We start from the raw sequence: 15,017 nt of genomic DNA, 5'->3' as shown, positions 1-15,017 counted from the left end.
AAAAATGGGTTTGTATTGCAATCCAATCAGTAGTCTTTCCTTTAGTGATAACCCTAAATTACCATTTGCCTAAAACCCAACGACAGAACCCACTTTACTGTACGTTGTTGGAAGAACTGGAGAATATTTACATGTTTTATCTTACATTATGCCTATTACACCACTGGAGTTAAATCGTGACTTTTCTTGTAGGATTTTATCCAAACACAGTTAGATCATGGTTGCAGTCTGGGCTCCTCATAGCCAGCAAGCTGATAGGTCCAGGTGTTATATTTTCATTTTCCAAAATTACAGAAATTGTTTATCTGACAACCAATTTTTTTTTTGTATCTCCAGATAAGGCCTTTTATAAGTAAGACAGGAGCTAAGGGGTCTTCAGATGGGAACTAACTTCTTTTAGGCTTTTTGTGCAGCTAGCCAATTTCCCTAAGACATAGGGGGTAATTCTGAGTTGATTGCAGCAGGATTTTTGTTAGCAGTTGGGCAAAACCATGTGCCCTGCAGGGGAGGCAGATATAACATGTGCAAAGAGAGTTAGATTTGGGTGGGTTATTTTGTTTCTGTGCAGGGTAAATACTGGCTGCTTTATTTTTACACTGCAATTTAGATTGCAGATTGAACACACTACACCCAAATCTAACTCTCTCTGCATATGTTATATCTGCCTCCCCTGCAGTGCACATGGTTTTGCCCAACTGCTAACAAAAATCCTGCTGCGATCAACTCAGAATTACCCCCATATGTCAAAACGGGTTTAGTATGAAATACATACGATCAAAATCTCGGCAGTCAAAATACCAACAACAATTGACAGATAGCCAAAATCCCGACAAGGCTGAAATCCAGACAAGGTCAAAATACCAAGATTTAAAATGTCGACAAGTAAAAAGTCGACACGAGTTTTATTGTTTTTGTGAGTGTATGTCGACATAGGTCAACATGGACGCTGTATAAGTGTGCCGCGTCCCCTCGGATGGGTCACGGCTTCGCTGCGCTTAGCTCACTATTTTATTCCCCCCTCCAAGTCCACTGGGATGATAAAGTATGGACAAGTCAGTTTCAATGAAAAATCATGAAAAATTCATGTTTATTTTTTGACCTGTCGACATTTTAAATGTCGGTATTTTGACCTTGTCGGGATTTTGATTGTAGGTAAATTGACTGCATCCCGTCAAAACAATAAAATACAATTATGCTACATTCTTAAACTATATTAATATACTACACTGCTGCTAAACCCCACCTGTGTCTATTTACATATAACTGAAAGATATGAACGTTCTCGTTCATTAATGAACCAGATATTGTTCATATCTTTCAGTGTGTATGCACCAACGATGAACGATGCACGGCCCCGCACTCGTTCATCGTTGGTGCTGGCTTGCCTATGCCTGCAATCCAATATGGACAATATCGTCCATATTAGCATGCAGGGCTATGGGGCCGGGTGACGGGGGGAGTGAAGAAACTTCACTCCCCCATCATACTTCCCCCCCCCCCCCGCTGCTACCGGGTCGACCGTTGGCCGTATTGGCCGTCTGGCACCTCAGTGGCCAATCGTTTTGTGTGTAGGGCCCATTAGAGTCTGTAATTCAACACCAGCATTTCTTGAAGGAGCCTAAAGCTGAGTACACACCTTGTCGACTTGACAGTGGAATTGCTGTTGCGCCAACAGTGCGGCCGATGCAGGTAAGCATATACACTTACCGATAGGTCGCTCTATGGGCCTAATTCAGATGCGGTTGTTCTAGCTACTGCTATTGCTATCTTTTGCCGTGCACAGTTGCGATTATATGCTAATATGGGCAGAAGCTAACTTGAGCATAGGGACGCCCACTGCTATTGCATAATTTTGGTCCGATGGCGTATTGCTGATACACCAGTACCATCGTCACATATCGGGTCATGTCACAGATTATGAGTGCCTCTGAAGACGTGCAGGCTGAGCTGCTCTCCATGACGCAGAGAGCTCCCCAGTAACAAGTTATATCGCAACTGCTAATTTATACATGCCCAGAAAGCTCTGTCTGAACAGCCGTGGCCAGCCTGCGTTTACCCAACCACTCCCTGTTACCACCCCTAAACACTGCCTACCTGTCACTAACCTTATTCCTCGGTGCAGCCTGACGTCACAGCTAGGCAGACATTTGAATGTACCAACCAAGCTGGGACATCAGACCCTGCAGCAAGTGTATGGGTGGCAGTGCCGTAACTAGACATTTTAGCGCTGTGTGCAAGAAACAGCATTGGTGCCCCCCCCATATACAAAACAGGGCCAGTGTGCACTGTAGTCGCGCGCCAAAAATATAGGTGCGTGGCTTCATGGGGAAGGGGCATGGCCGCAGAGCTCCCTTTTACACATTATGGCAGGCAGAGCTCCTTTTTACATATTAAAGCAGCAGAGTCCCCTTTTTACACATTGGCCAGACAGAGCTCCCTTTTACACATTGCGGCAGGCAGAGCTCCCTTTTACACACTACGGCAGGAAGAGTCCCCCTTTTTACACATTACAGCGGGTAGAAACCCCTTTTTACACATTACAGCAGCAGAGTCCCCCTTTTTACACATTACGCCAGGCAGAGTTCCCTTTTACACAGTACGGTAGGCAGAGCCCCCTTTTACACAGTATGGCAGGCTGAGCTCCCTTTTACACAGTACGGCAGGTAGAATCCCCTTTTACACAGTACGACAGGCAGTGCTCTCTTTTACACAGTACGACAGGTAGAAACCTCTTTTTACACATTACAGCAGCAGAGTCCCCTTTTTAAACATTACGGCAGCAGAGTCCCCCTTTCACACATTGGCCAGACAGAGCTCCCTTTTACACATTACGGCAGGCAGAGCTCCCTTTTACACATTACGGCAGGTAGAGTCCCCCTTTTTACACATTACGGCAGGTAGAAACCCCTTTTTACACATTAGGCAGGCAGAGCCCCCTTTTTACACATTACAGCAGCAGAGTCCCCCTTTTTACACATTATGGCAGGCAGAGTTCCCTTTTACACAGTACGGCAGGCAGAGCCCCCTTTTACACAGTATGGCAGGCTGAGCTCCCTTTTACACAGTACGGCAGGTAGATACCCCTTTTACACAGTACGACAGGCAGTGCTCTCTTTTACACAGTACGACAGGTAGAAACCTCTTTTTACACATTACAGCAGCAGAGTCCCCTTTTTAAACATTAAGGCAGCAGAGTCCCCCTTTCACACATTGGCCAGACAGACTCCCTTTTACACATTACGGCAGGCAGAGATCCCTTTTACACATTACGGCAGGTAGAGTCCCCCTTTTTACACATTACGGCAGGTAGAAACCCCTTTTTACACATTAGGCAGGCAGAGCCCCCTTTTTACACATTACAGCAGCAGAGTCCCCCTTTTTACACATTACAGCAGCAGAGTCCCCCTTTTTACACATTACGGCAGTCAGAGCTCCCTTTTACACAGTACGGCAGGCAGAGCCTCCTTTTACACAGTATGGCAGGCTGAGCTCCCTTTTACACAGTACGGCAGGTAGAATCCCCTTTTACACAGTACGACAGGCAGTGCTCTCTTTTACACAGTACGACAGGTAGAAACCCCTTTTTACACATTACAGCAGGCAGAGCTCCCTTTTACACAGTGCGGCAGGCAGAGCTCCCTTTTACACAGTGCGGCAGGCAGAGCACCCTTTTACATAGTACGACAGGCCGAGCTCACTTTTACACATTAGGCAGCAGAGTCCCCATTTCACACATTAAAGCAGCAGAGTCCCCATTTTACACGCTACAGCAGGCAGAGTCCCCTTTTTTACACATTACAGTAGCAGAGTCCCCATTTTACACGCTACGACAGGCAGAGTCCCCTTTTTTACACATTACAGCAGCAGACTCCCCATTTTACACATTAGGCAGGCAGTGAGCACTCACCCGTTGGCGTCCTCTTACTGGACGTACAGGTGGTCATTGCTGCGGTGGGGGGATGTCCCTGTGTGGGTAACGGTGGTACAGACCCGGCGCAGTTGCTGCCACCAGTCTGCTCAAACTCCGTCCACAGTCCAACTGGCTTCCGGCATTCGCTGTACGGCTCCCGGCTGTAAGGAGGCACATCCCCTGCCTGCACTGCATGGTGCTGTAGGCAAGGAGCAGGGGGAGCAGGCCGGAGCACACGGAGACACAGACACTGCCCAGTGCTGCCGGCTATAATATACCAGCAGCAATATGTCCTGCATAGACGGAGCCGGGCAAACACTACTATTATATATTATAGCAGGGAGCGCAGCAGCTGGTGAGGACCAGTCGGGGTGGATGTGGATGGTGCGCCCACAGCGCAACTGCGCTGTGTGCATTACACCATCTGCCCACACCTAGTTACGGCCCTGATGGGTGATCGGCGGACTCCCATACACACAGTCAGATATTCTGATATATCGGCCATCAGCTGTGCAGCACAGCCAATATGATATGTCTATGAATGACATCTGTCACAGATATATTGGGTGTACACACCCCTTGACCTCCTTGTGATATCTTGGCCATTCTCTCAAACGACCAATACAGTATATCGCCTAGCACTGTATGTATCCAGCATGGTTTTTGCCAGTGTGGAGAAAGAGGGAATGTGCCCTGAGGTCTCTATTTAAACAAATGTTTTTTGTGTTCCATAGAGTCTATGATGTTTTGTTTAACAGTGCATTTCCCCTGCATGCAAAAACAATAAATGTGTATGCAAACCCCGCATTACAGCATGGTTTGTCCAGGTGCAAACTTAGGGGCTAATTCAGACCTGATTGGTGCTGTGCATGTTCACACAGCAGCGATCAGGCCTGAACTGCGCATGCACTGGCGCCGCAGTGCGCCGACGCATGCCAGACAGCCGACATCTGTCTTTAATAATATAAAAACCAGAGTGCTTGTAATTATGTATATAAAAATGTGTTGCAACAATTGTTGCTTAAAGGACTTGTATTGTAACCTTGTTTATTTGTGCAATACCTGTAAGAAAAAAAGGTTAGTTAAAAATGTTAACAGCCCTTTTGTTCATTTGCCACGATGTTCAGATTAGCAAAAAGGGTTCCGTTTATTGCTGTATCCAAGGAATAGTTCTTATTAGGGTAGTCCTGTGCCCCTAACTATCCCTATTCTACCAACCTGGTCCACGGCGATAAGGGGACATTGGTATCTCCCTTCAGCTGGTTTCCCGCAGAGGCGGTCGCTGGGCGGGATGGGGCGGGACGGCGGCGTTAAGCCGTCATTTAAGGGGCACGGTCCGCAGCGGCTGCATGACATCACATACAGCCGCTGCGACCCGGGCAGCGACGACTAGCTCCCGGGCAGCGTGCAGGAGCTGCGCTGACTGGGAGCTACTCCTGAAGTACAAAAGCATTGCCGCTGTGCGATGCTTTTGTACTTCTGCGATGGGGCAGGCTAGCCCTGTGCTGGGCGTCCCCCTGCATGTCAGTGTGCCTGATCATAGCTGTGCTACATTTAGCACAGCTACGATCAACTCTGAATCACTCCCTTAGTTGCTTTTTTTTGCATGTGTAATTTATTCGGAATACAATTAATCTTATTTTCTACTTCTGCGCATAACTATGCGTAGGAATATGCGAATCTTTCCTAACTATCATAGGCATAATACCCTTTTAATACCCTACAGTTGGATACTAAACACTACCTTCCAACCTTTGTCTGAGCCTTCCTAGCATGTAAAGAGGAATCTCTCAGGTCCAAGAAGTTTTAAACTTACCATACTTGCTGATATTGTTAAGGGGAATAATATCTACAAAACACACTATAAAGGTTAAATATGCTGCGATCGAGTCGCTCGCTAGTCGCTCACAAACACCGCCGTAAATACACATCTCCGTGCGCAGGCGACGTCGGGAGCGTCCCTTACGCAACCTGAGGGGATGCGTACGCATGGGGGAGTCGGTGCGCGAGCAGCGGGCACGTGCATTGGGGTTAGTACAAGGCAATGTGAAGCATGATATTTTTCCGACTTTGACAGTCCACCCTTTGGCAGTCACCAATAACTGCCACTTCCTAAACAATTCAAACAGAAAAATATATGTCATCATGTAAATACTTTTTTATGATTGGGTAAAGGGAGGAGAGGAGAAGGTGGGAAAGATATGTCCTAGTGAGATAGTAAAAGCATGTGTGTATGAATCCATGTCTGAGGGGTCATGTATCATCGTGCCGTACGTGTTCTAAATCAAGCTTCGAGGTATTGCGAAGTATACATTAGAATCCTTCTTATCCCGTATCAAGGGTCTATGGATGGGCTGTCAAACTCTACCGAGCTCTTTTCGGCTTTTGGTTACAACAAATGGGGTGCACATTAGTTGATGATACATGAAGGGGGAGAGTATGTGGATGCTAGTATGTGAGAATCACCTGTCAACTATGTGGGATACTACCTGGAGGTTGTAGAGATGAGGATAAGAAACAAGTGTTATAAATGCAGTCATATAACTATGTGAGTTTTAGTAGACAGTCGCCGATTGGGGTCTTATTGATGTCTTGTCTGATGTACATGTTGTCTGATGTCTCGCGGTGCTTTTGCTGTAAGTGGTGAACAAAAGCTTTTCCAGTGTCCATAAAATTACAGTATCTAAAGTATTGGGTTCCCAGTAGATAGTTAAAGTCACTAAAAGTATTGGGTGTCTGTGACACAGTTCATCAATGGTCTGTATAAAAGAGGTTGTCAAATTCTTCTTCCAAGTGGATGTCCTTGTACCTCGGAGGAAAACAAAGGAGAAACGGGTGAAAGAAACGGACTGTGGAATCACATTTTCATCACAACATTGTCTCTATCGTTGGGTCGTAAATTAAACCAATTGGTATTACAGTGTCCTTGCTCCTCAGACTCATCACTCTGGTACTATGTTTACACTTCATTAAAGTCCGAACGCATCTAAATATCAGACCAATCAATATGACGACTCCCAGAATACACAAGAGAAATTTCCCTACATCCATGATAATGCCTTGGGCCCATTCTCCTAAACCAGAGAACCAATTTCGTGGGTTCAACCATGACACCCAGCTGGTCAGCTCATTACCCACTGCAGCGAGTGTAAGGTTGTGTCTCCTTCGGAACTCCCACTTCAATTGCAAAATGTCATCCATCTTTTGGTCTATGACCTCGGCCGGGTCCTCAGTGCTGTTTGTAATATACGTGCAGCACTTTACACCATACTGAGTTGCTAGTGTAACACAATACCCACCTGTCACTGCTGTGAGGTAATTGAGAATCATCCTATGCTGAACCAGCTCTGTTTTGTAGGCTTGTAGCTCTCTCCCAGTATACCTGAACGTGTCGTCATACATTTCGGTGATATTGTCTAACAGGTTCGCTAGCGCAGATATATACCTAAAGTTTATAACTCCTCTGGCGGTACGAGTGATATCTAACGCGAGTAGGAATTGAATCCCGGTGGATTCATGGATCAGATCAGAGGCCGGATGCTCTGTCCTCTCTATCAGGTGCCTTTTAACGACGTGCTCGTAATGAGTGTGAGTATAAGGAGCTTGGGCACCGCAGTGAATGTCTTTCATTTTGTTATGGGATACAGTCATTACTTCAGGCAGTACTTTTCCAATGTAACACAATCCCTCTGAGTTTGGGGCAAGCCACTTATACGCCTTCCTCCCGCATATGAAATATGCATCATCGGGGAGAACATATGGGACGGAGTATGACATAACCATGTTACAAACCTTCCATGAAAACAGTCCTATCCCTAACTCTCTCATTTGTCTTGTACAAGTATCAGGCTGTATGACATGTGCACAGTATCCTGGTGATACTTCTCCAACTCGCATGATCCTATTTCCTAGGGTGTACCTATACTGGAAATATTTTCCACTGTTGGCTATTTGGCGTATAAGTTCTGAGTCTAGGGGCATTCTGTTGGCTCTGTGTGAGAATGTCATGGTTTGGTTGTTCCATGACACTTCCCAATTTCCCGGCTTTCGGGGATTGGAAATGTTAAAGCATACTAAGGACCTATCTACATGATATTGGTGGAGCTTCAAACTAGGAGGACTAGAGATATTAAACCTCTTGTCCACCGGCCTCCCACCACTTAACTCAAGTACCTCTCCTGTCGTTAAAGGGAATGGTACTAGTCCTGATTTGTTATGACCTTGAGGTACTTGAGAGCACACCCAACAGTCTGTCTGGTTTAACACTTTACCCACTAAGGAGTGATAGTCACTCAATGGATGCCGGTCCATGTGGATATTAAAACTGGACTGACATTTCTTGATGCACCCATCCTCAACTATACTGTCACAATGCCTACAGATGCAGTTCTCTTCAGCTAACAATCCTTCACAATGTCTATCAATAACATGGCTACTAAATCGTTTTCTGGTACTCGCCTTTGCTCGGTGATTATGTTGCTATTGGAATTCTACAAATCCATCCTGATCATCAGAACCCATTCCAGATCCTTTCTCGACCTCACTGGTACTCTCACCGAAACAGACTGCTCTGGTCAACAACAGGGTCAACAGGAAAACACGGACTGCAGTCTCTTGGGGCGAGTCCATCTTACAGGAGGAGAAAGAGAAATTTGTAATGGGGGTACAGAAAATAATTGAGGGGAAAGAAAAAAATGTTACGATGATTTTTTTTTCTTGTCTTCTAGTCTTGTTGTTCTTCTTGCTCTGTCGTCATCTCAAAGGTGCTGTCTCTCAGTCTTCCAAACGAACATTCCGGTGATGCAATATTCTTTCCGACTCAGCGATCTTTCTGTAAGGAGAATAAATCTTGCATTACCATTTGTCTAACTGATGTGTGACATACCATCTGTAAAGCATGAAAACATGAGAAAAAAACTAAAGAGAGAGAGAACAATATATATATGTTACATAAGACACAAAAAAAAAAAAAAAAAAACATTGTCAGATCTTCCGTTCACCATCAGGCTGTCACATCAACACATCCATTGGTATCTTTGCACAGTCTCCCCCACCAGTATTTCCACACTCCACCCTTTTGTGCCTGGCCAGGACACAACGATGCTGGTAGGACATACTGGGGTTGGGTAGACCTCTGAAAAGACCAAGTAGTCATGTGACGTTGGAGCTGTCGTGGTGAACGTCAGAGATGGGAAAAAGAAACATTTACAGATAAATTACAAAGCTTACCCGGCCGTCCCTGTGTCTTCAAGGAATGACCTCCCAATTACATTGACTGTAACCTCAGGCTTACTATCAAGGCTAATGACCAACTATCCTGGTTGCAAATTATAGGTGTAGCTCAAAGTTTTACATATATGGTACCTGATTACAATTTCGTGTGTCATGACTTTGCTCGTGTTCTTGTCTAGGGGGTCTGACTTTATGTGGGCTGTTACAGTTGCTGGCATAATGCCCTTCTCTTTTACAAAGTTAACAAATCCTTGGCTTCCTCCATGTGCCAGTGGCCTGGGGTTTCGGTCGATTTGATGCCTCCTCTAGTGTTTGGATGCTCATCACCATTTACCGCTCTCCCTGTGCTTCCCTGATTCCTTGGATACCACGGTTATGTTGTTGTTTAGGGGGTTGATATACCTTCTGTAGATCTTTAAACATACAATCTCGTGCATAATTACCTTTTTTCTGGCAGCTATAACATCTTATCACATTCGACTTACCCACAGGGGTCTGGGGCTTCTTACCCTCCTTTGACTCCCTGTGTCTCGTGATGTTCCGATCATGATCAATAGCGGCCTCTCTCAAAGTAGCCACCGACAAACCTCGCCAACATGGTTGGGTGGTCTGTACCCTCGTCCTCAATACTTCCTTTAAATCATCCATTAATACATAAACTACTACTTTATAAGGTGCATTTGTCTGTGTATGACATACAATACCGTACTTACCTGTGGACACGACCTCACCTGACCCTCCGTTAGGGGGTTTGACTACTGCCTTTACCGATTGGGCCGTGTCCACCTGGATGTCTTGTATGATGGCTGCTGGAAAAGGTGCCGACATCGTGCTGGTCTCACTTTCTTGCTTGTAATCCTGAGGGAAGTTTAACATGGGGTGCAACTTGCACGGGTTAGAATTTGTACATTTATCAGTTTTACTTCTATTATTATTACATTTATTCTTATCATTATTAATACAGTTGCTAAGTGCACAATTATCATATACCAGTGTGCCATTCTCTGCAGCCATTTGTTCTCCTGTTGCCATATTTTTCTTACCAAAGTGAGAGTCAGCTGTGTAAGCTAATCCTCCTTGTATCTCACCTTCCCGTTGCCATAACTGTAAACAATCATAATGCCTAATCCTCTGTTTTGCAGATGTTATTAGACATATCCTTTTCTTTAAATTTTGTAACACCTCAGGACTAAAACTGCCTACTCTTGGGAACTTTTCCTTGTCATGTACAGTCATTCTTTCCCATTCATTGCACAAAACCTCTGTGTGTGATCCGTATTTTTCACACATGATATACCTTGCCGACCCTATTGGCCGGGTTACTAAATCAACCTGAACCTGGGTTGATCGTCCCTTACCTGAACAACTGGCCCCCATCTTTGCAGGTGTTGCTTTCACTACCTCTGACCTTCAAATCAGGGTCTTCAGCGAACCCTTACAAAAACCAAGTTGCCCGGGGTAAGCCGACGGTGAAAGTTCAACCGAGTGCTTCCACCCACTCTCGCCCACGTTGGCCAATACTGCAATCACTGTCACAGAGCTGCGTATCCAACCTAGGCCCCCTATGAACCTTATTTACTGGGGCGCGTGGGAGTATGCTACCCTTCCCCAGCAAGTATCGGTTGTTAGAGAATTCCTGAGTGATCAGCGAACCTCCCTTAAAATAAAAAATTTTTACACAAATCACGTTAGAATGTACAAATAGCGTTTATGATCCCACAGCAAATTTTTAGTGGGTATCAAGGTAACAAACTAATGCACACAATTACATGCGGTACAGTCGCACTGCGTATAAGTAACTATACTTATGCGCCTTACGACCAGCGGAATCGATAATTGCGGCTGCGAATTCCTTTCAGCCAGAGCGTAATGACCTATATGGGTATTGCACCAACCCTCCCGGGGTTGTGCCTCTTTCCTCTGACCTTACCTTGTCAGGAACTTACTCTATCTCTAGCGAACTTCCTAGTCTGCTGTACCTGGACCTCCTGGTCTGTATCTACAGTAGACTTCCTAGTCTGCTGTACTTCTAATGCTCTTATTTCAATACTAACAAGGGATGCCTCCCAAGCCACCACGTGCTATCGCTTTCACGGATGTACCTCACGAGAACTCGATTTCCGGGGGTTCCAACCAAAATGAGAAACTTATATATATATATACACACACTCTTTCACCTCATATACTCTTTACTTTTTCTGTACAAAAAATTCTTTTCACTCAGGTAACACAGGCTAGTCCCAGAGGAGTTGCAACTAGAGAAGGATTAAAATTTTTGGACACTGAGATTAACTTGCGCTATTATCGCGTTGCTTCCGTATCGCCTTACTAATACAATGCTATCGTGTGATTTGTATTAAGTGGGCGTACCCGTATGCTCCATTGCGTAATATACGCTACGTGTGTAGGCCCTTGCGTCACGTACGCTTGTCCCGCCCTTTGTTAGGGACACGTGTACACAGGCCAGACACGTCCGCAGTAATACAAATAACACGTGTCTATCAATGCAAATGATATTTAGCTATAATCATTTACCGAACACCACACAGATTCCACTGTATCAACCTTTAACTAGGCCAGGCTGTGTGCGTGTTTTTATAATTACTCCCTTAAGTATTAATTTTATTTTTAACTATCAATAGCAACTAATCTTTCTCAGCACGTTATCAAATGCAAATGGCAAACAGGAAGGTAGATAGGTGAAAATACACAGATACAATACAATTCTAAATTAATCTAATAACATACATTAATGTAAACACACACATATAATATTACATCTATGTACTAATCACTATTACATCTATGAGACCCATTCACTTCTCTAATTTGCATATGAATGTGCCCTTGACTGTGTGTGAGGGTGAGTCTCTTTACTGCTGGGGAAAAAAACCAGCCACACAGGTTAACTTGCACTTCAATGGCCATCCCACAACAAGCAGAGAATCCCAGAAGCCTGGAGGCAAAGAAACAAAAAAACAACAACCCAAAACCCTGTTCTATCTGCGCATCGCTCTTAAATCAAATATTCATTTTACTATTAACTTACATTAAACCCTATCTAAACTATTTATGATTGATTATGATATGGATTAAATAAATGCATTGAAAACTCATAAATGGTGATTTCTTTTTTTTTTTTTTTTTACAAAGGATGATTATTCCTGAGTCAACTGAAAATCAGCCATTCAGAAATTTTTTTTTGACCTTCCCAAAATGGCCGCTGCTCCTCCCCCTTCCACATCCATGAGGGTTACACAAAATGGAGGACAGACCATGCGGCTTCTTTTGTCACAAAGAAAAAAAAATCACCATGCAAGCCCCTGAAGTTATTTTAGGCCTGGGTTAAAAATAAAACTATCAAGCTATGCAGAGTGATTAAAAATACTTTTAAACCTACTTAAACAGATAACAATCCAATCTGATTTAAAAAGACAATAGCTTAACGTTCTTACCTTCTGGAACCTGATTCCACCAGCATCCCTACAAACCAAGCGAAGCAGATGCTTATCTGATCAGCACTACCGTATTACCAACCACAAACACGGATACAGGGGATACTACCTTTTCCGCCCTTTGCTGACGGATAAAGTCTGCCTGGTTTCGCTTGACTGCGGATATGAGGTGAACTGGACGAGATCCCCAATTGATAAAGCCTATTCTTTACCTTATAACATTCACTATATATTTGTAACAGACTCAGTACGCAATTGGCGTATGAAGTACCGTAATGGTCGAGACGCACGAGCGGCACGTTCGCTCACAGCTTACGCTTAGTATCGAGTACGCTATAGGCGGCTCGAGTACCGTAATGCTACGCTATTGGCGTAGCGGACGCTGTACCGCATGTGCGGGATACAAGTGGCGCTGACGCTCACTGAATTACACACACAAAGCCTTGTTATCAACACACTGTAAGGGTATGCTTATGCTGTAAACCTTGTTACTGTAATATTACCACAATGTAACGCTGATTAACCCTTATCATATGAAAGCTGTTGGAGCGATTAAGACGCTCAGAAACCCTATATAGTAACTAGTAAAACACACACTCCTTGCTAAGGTTCCAACACCTTTACTAGATGATATTAGTAAGTAAAAAGGGAAAAAGTACAGTTAACAGCTTATACACTACAAAACTAACATTAATCTCTAAACAGAATAACTAGACATAAATATACAATAGCGGCACAATCGCAAACAATAACAGAGAGAGAGAGAGTAAATGGCTAACACAGAAGGAGAACAAGATGGTCACAGAGAAACTTACACACGTGGGAATGACTTCGCCGGCGCAACCTGAATTCAGTCCTCAGCTTATCAATGAGAAAGCCTTGCAGAGTCTTGTGTGACCAAGCCTATTGCAAGCTATATTTATTCACTAGCTCAAGACATAATACAATAGATACTGTGTGCTTTCTTTCCATTGGTTATGGGGTGGGACATGTACTGCACCGGGGATCATTGGTTAGTTCAAGAAGTGGGCGATGGCTAGGACTTGTTAGTATTCTAAATTCCTCTTTGTCTGGTTATATTGTGGAAAGCTATTGTTTTGGATCTTCCAAACAAACTCTGTCTCTGGGCTTTGTTCACCCCACTGTCCCCTCCTTCAGTTGAGACAATTGACAACTCAGTCCTCATTATTCTGGAGAGAAACCTGGTCCTATTCATAAACAAAGGTGTAAGCCAAAGAAATGACTGAATTCCATTCACCTACCCTGCACTTATGTGTAATTTATTCGGAATACAATTAATCTTATTTTCTACTTCTGCGCATAACTATGCGTAGGAATATGCGAATCTTTCCTAACTATCATAGGCATAATACCCTTTTAATACCCTACAGTTGGATACTAAACACTACCTTCCAACCTTTGTCTGAGCCTTCCTAGCATGTAAAGAGGAATCTCTCAGGTCCAAGAAGTTTTAAACTTACCATACTTGCTGATATTGTTAAGGGGAATAATATCTACAAAACACACTATAAAGGTTAAATATGCTGCGATCGAGTCGCTCGCTAGTCGCTCACAAACACCGCCGTAAATACACATCTCCGTGCGCAGGCGACGTCGGAGCGTCCCTTACGCAACCTGAGGGGATGCGTACGCACGGGGGAGTCGGTGCGCGAGCAGCGGGCACGTGCATTGGGGTTAGTACAAGGCAATGTGAAGCATGATATTTTTCCGACTTTGACAGGGTGGATGTGGATGGTGCGCCCACAGCGCAACTGCGCTGTGTGCATTACACCATCTGCCCACACTTAGTTACGGCCCTGATGGGTGATCGGCGGACTCCCATACACACAGTCAGATATTCTGATATATCGGCCATCAGCTGTGCAGCACAGCCAATATGATATGTCTATGAATGACATCTGTCACAGATATATTGGGTGTACACACCCCTTGACCTCCTTGTGATATCTTGGCCATTCTCTCAAACGACCAATACAGTATATCGCCTAGCACTGTATGTATCCAGCATGATTTTTGCCAGTGTGGAGAAAGAGGGAATGTGCCCTGAGGTCTCTATTTAAACAAATGTTTTTTGTGTTCCATAGAGTCTATGATGTTTTGTTTAACAGTGCATTTCCCCTACATGCAAAAACAATAAATGTGTATGCAAACCCCGCATTACAGCATGGTTTGTCCAGGTGCAAACTTAGGGGCTAATTCAGACCTGATCGGTGCTGTGCGTGTTCACACAGCAGCGATCAGGCCTGAACTGCGCATGCACTGGCGCCGCAGTGCGCCGACGCATGCCAGACAGCCGACATCTGTCTTTAATAATATAAAAACCAGAGTGCTTGTAATTATGTATATAAAAATGTGTTGCAACAATTGTTGCTTAAAGGACTTGTATTGTAACTTTGTTT

Source organism: Pseudophryne corroboree, chromosome 11, assembly GCF_028390025.1.
Source record: "Pseudophryne corroboree isolate aPseCor3 chromosome 11, aPseCor3.hap2, whole genome shotgun sequence".
In the NCBI taxonomy this organism is placed as follows: Eukaryota; Metazoa; Chordata; class Amphibia; order Anura; family Myobatrachidae; genus Pseudophryne; species Pseudophryne corroboree.
This window is presented reverse-complemented; position numbering follows the sequence as displayed.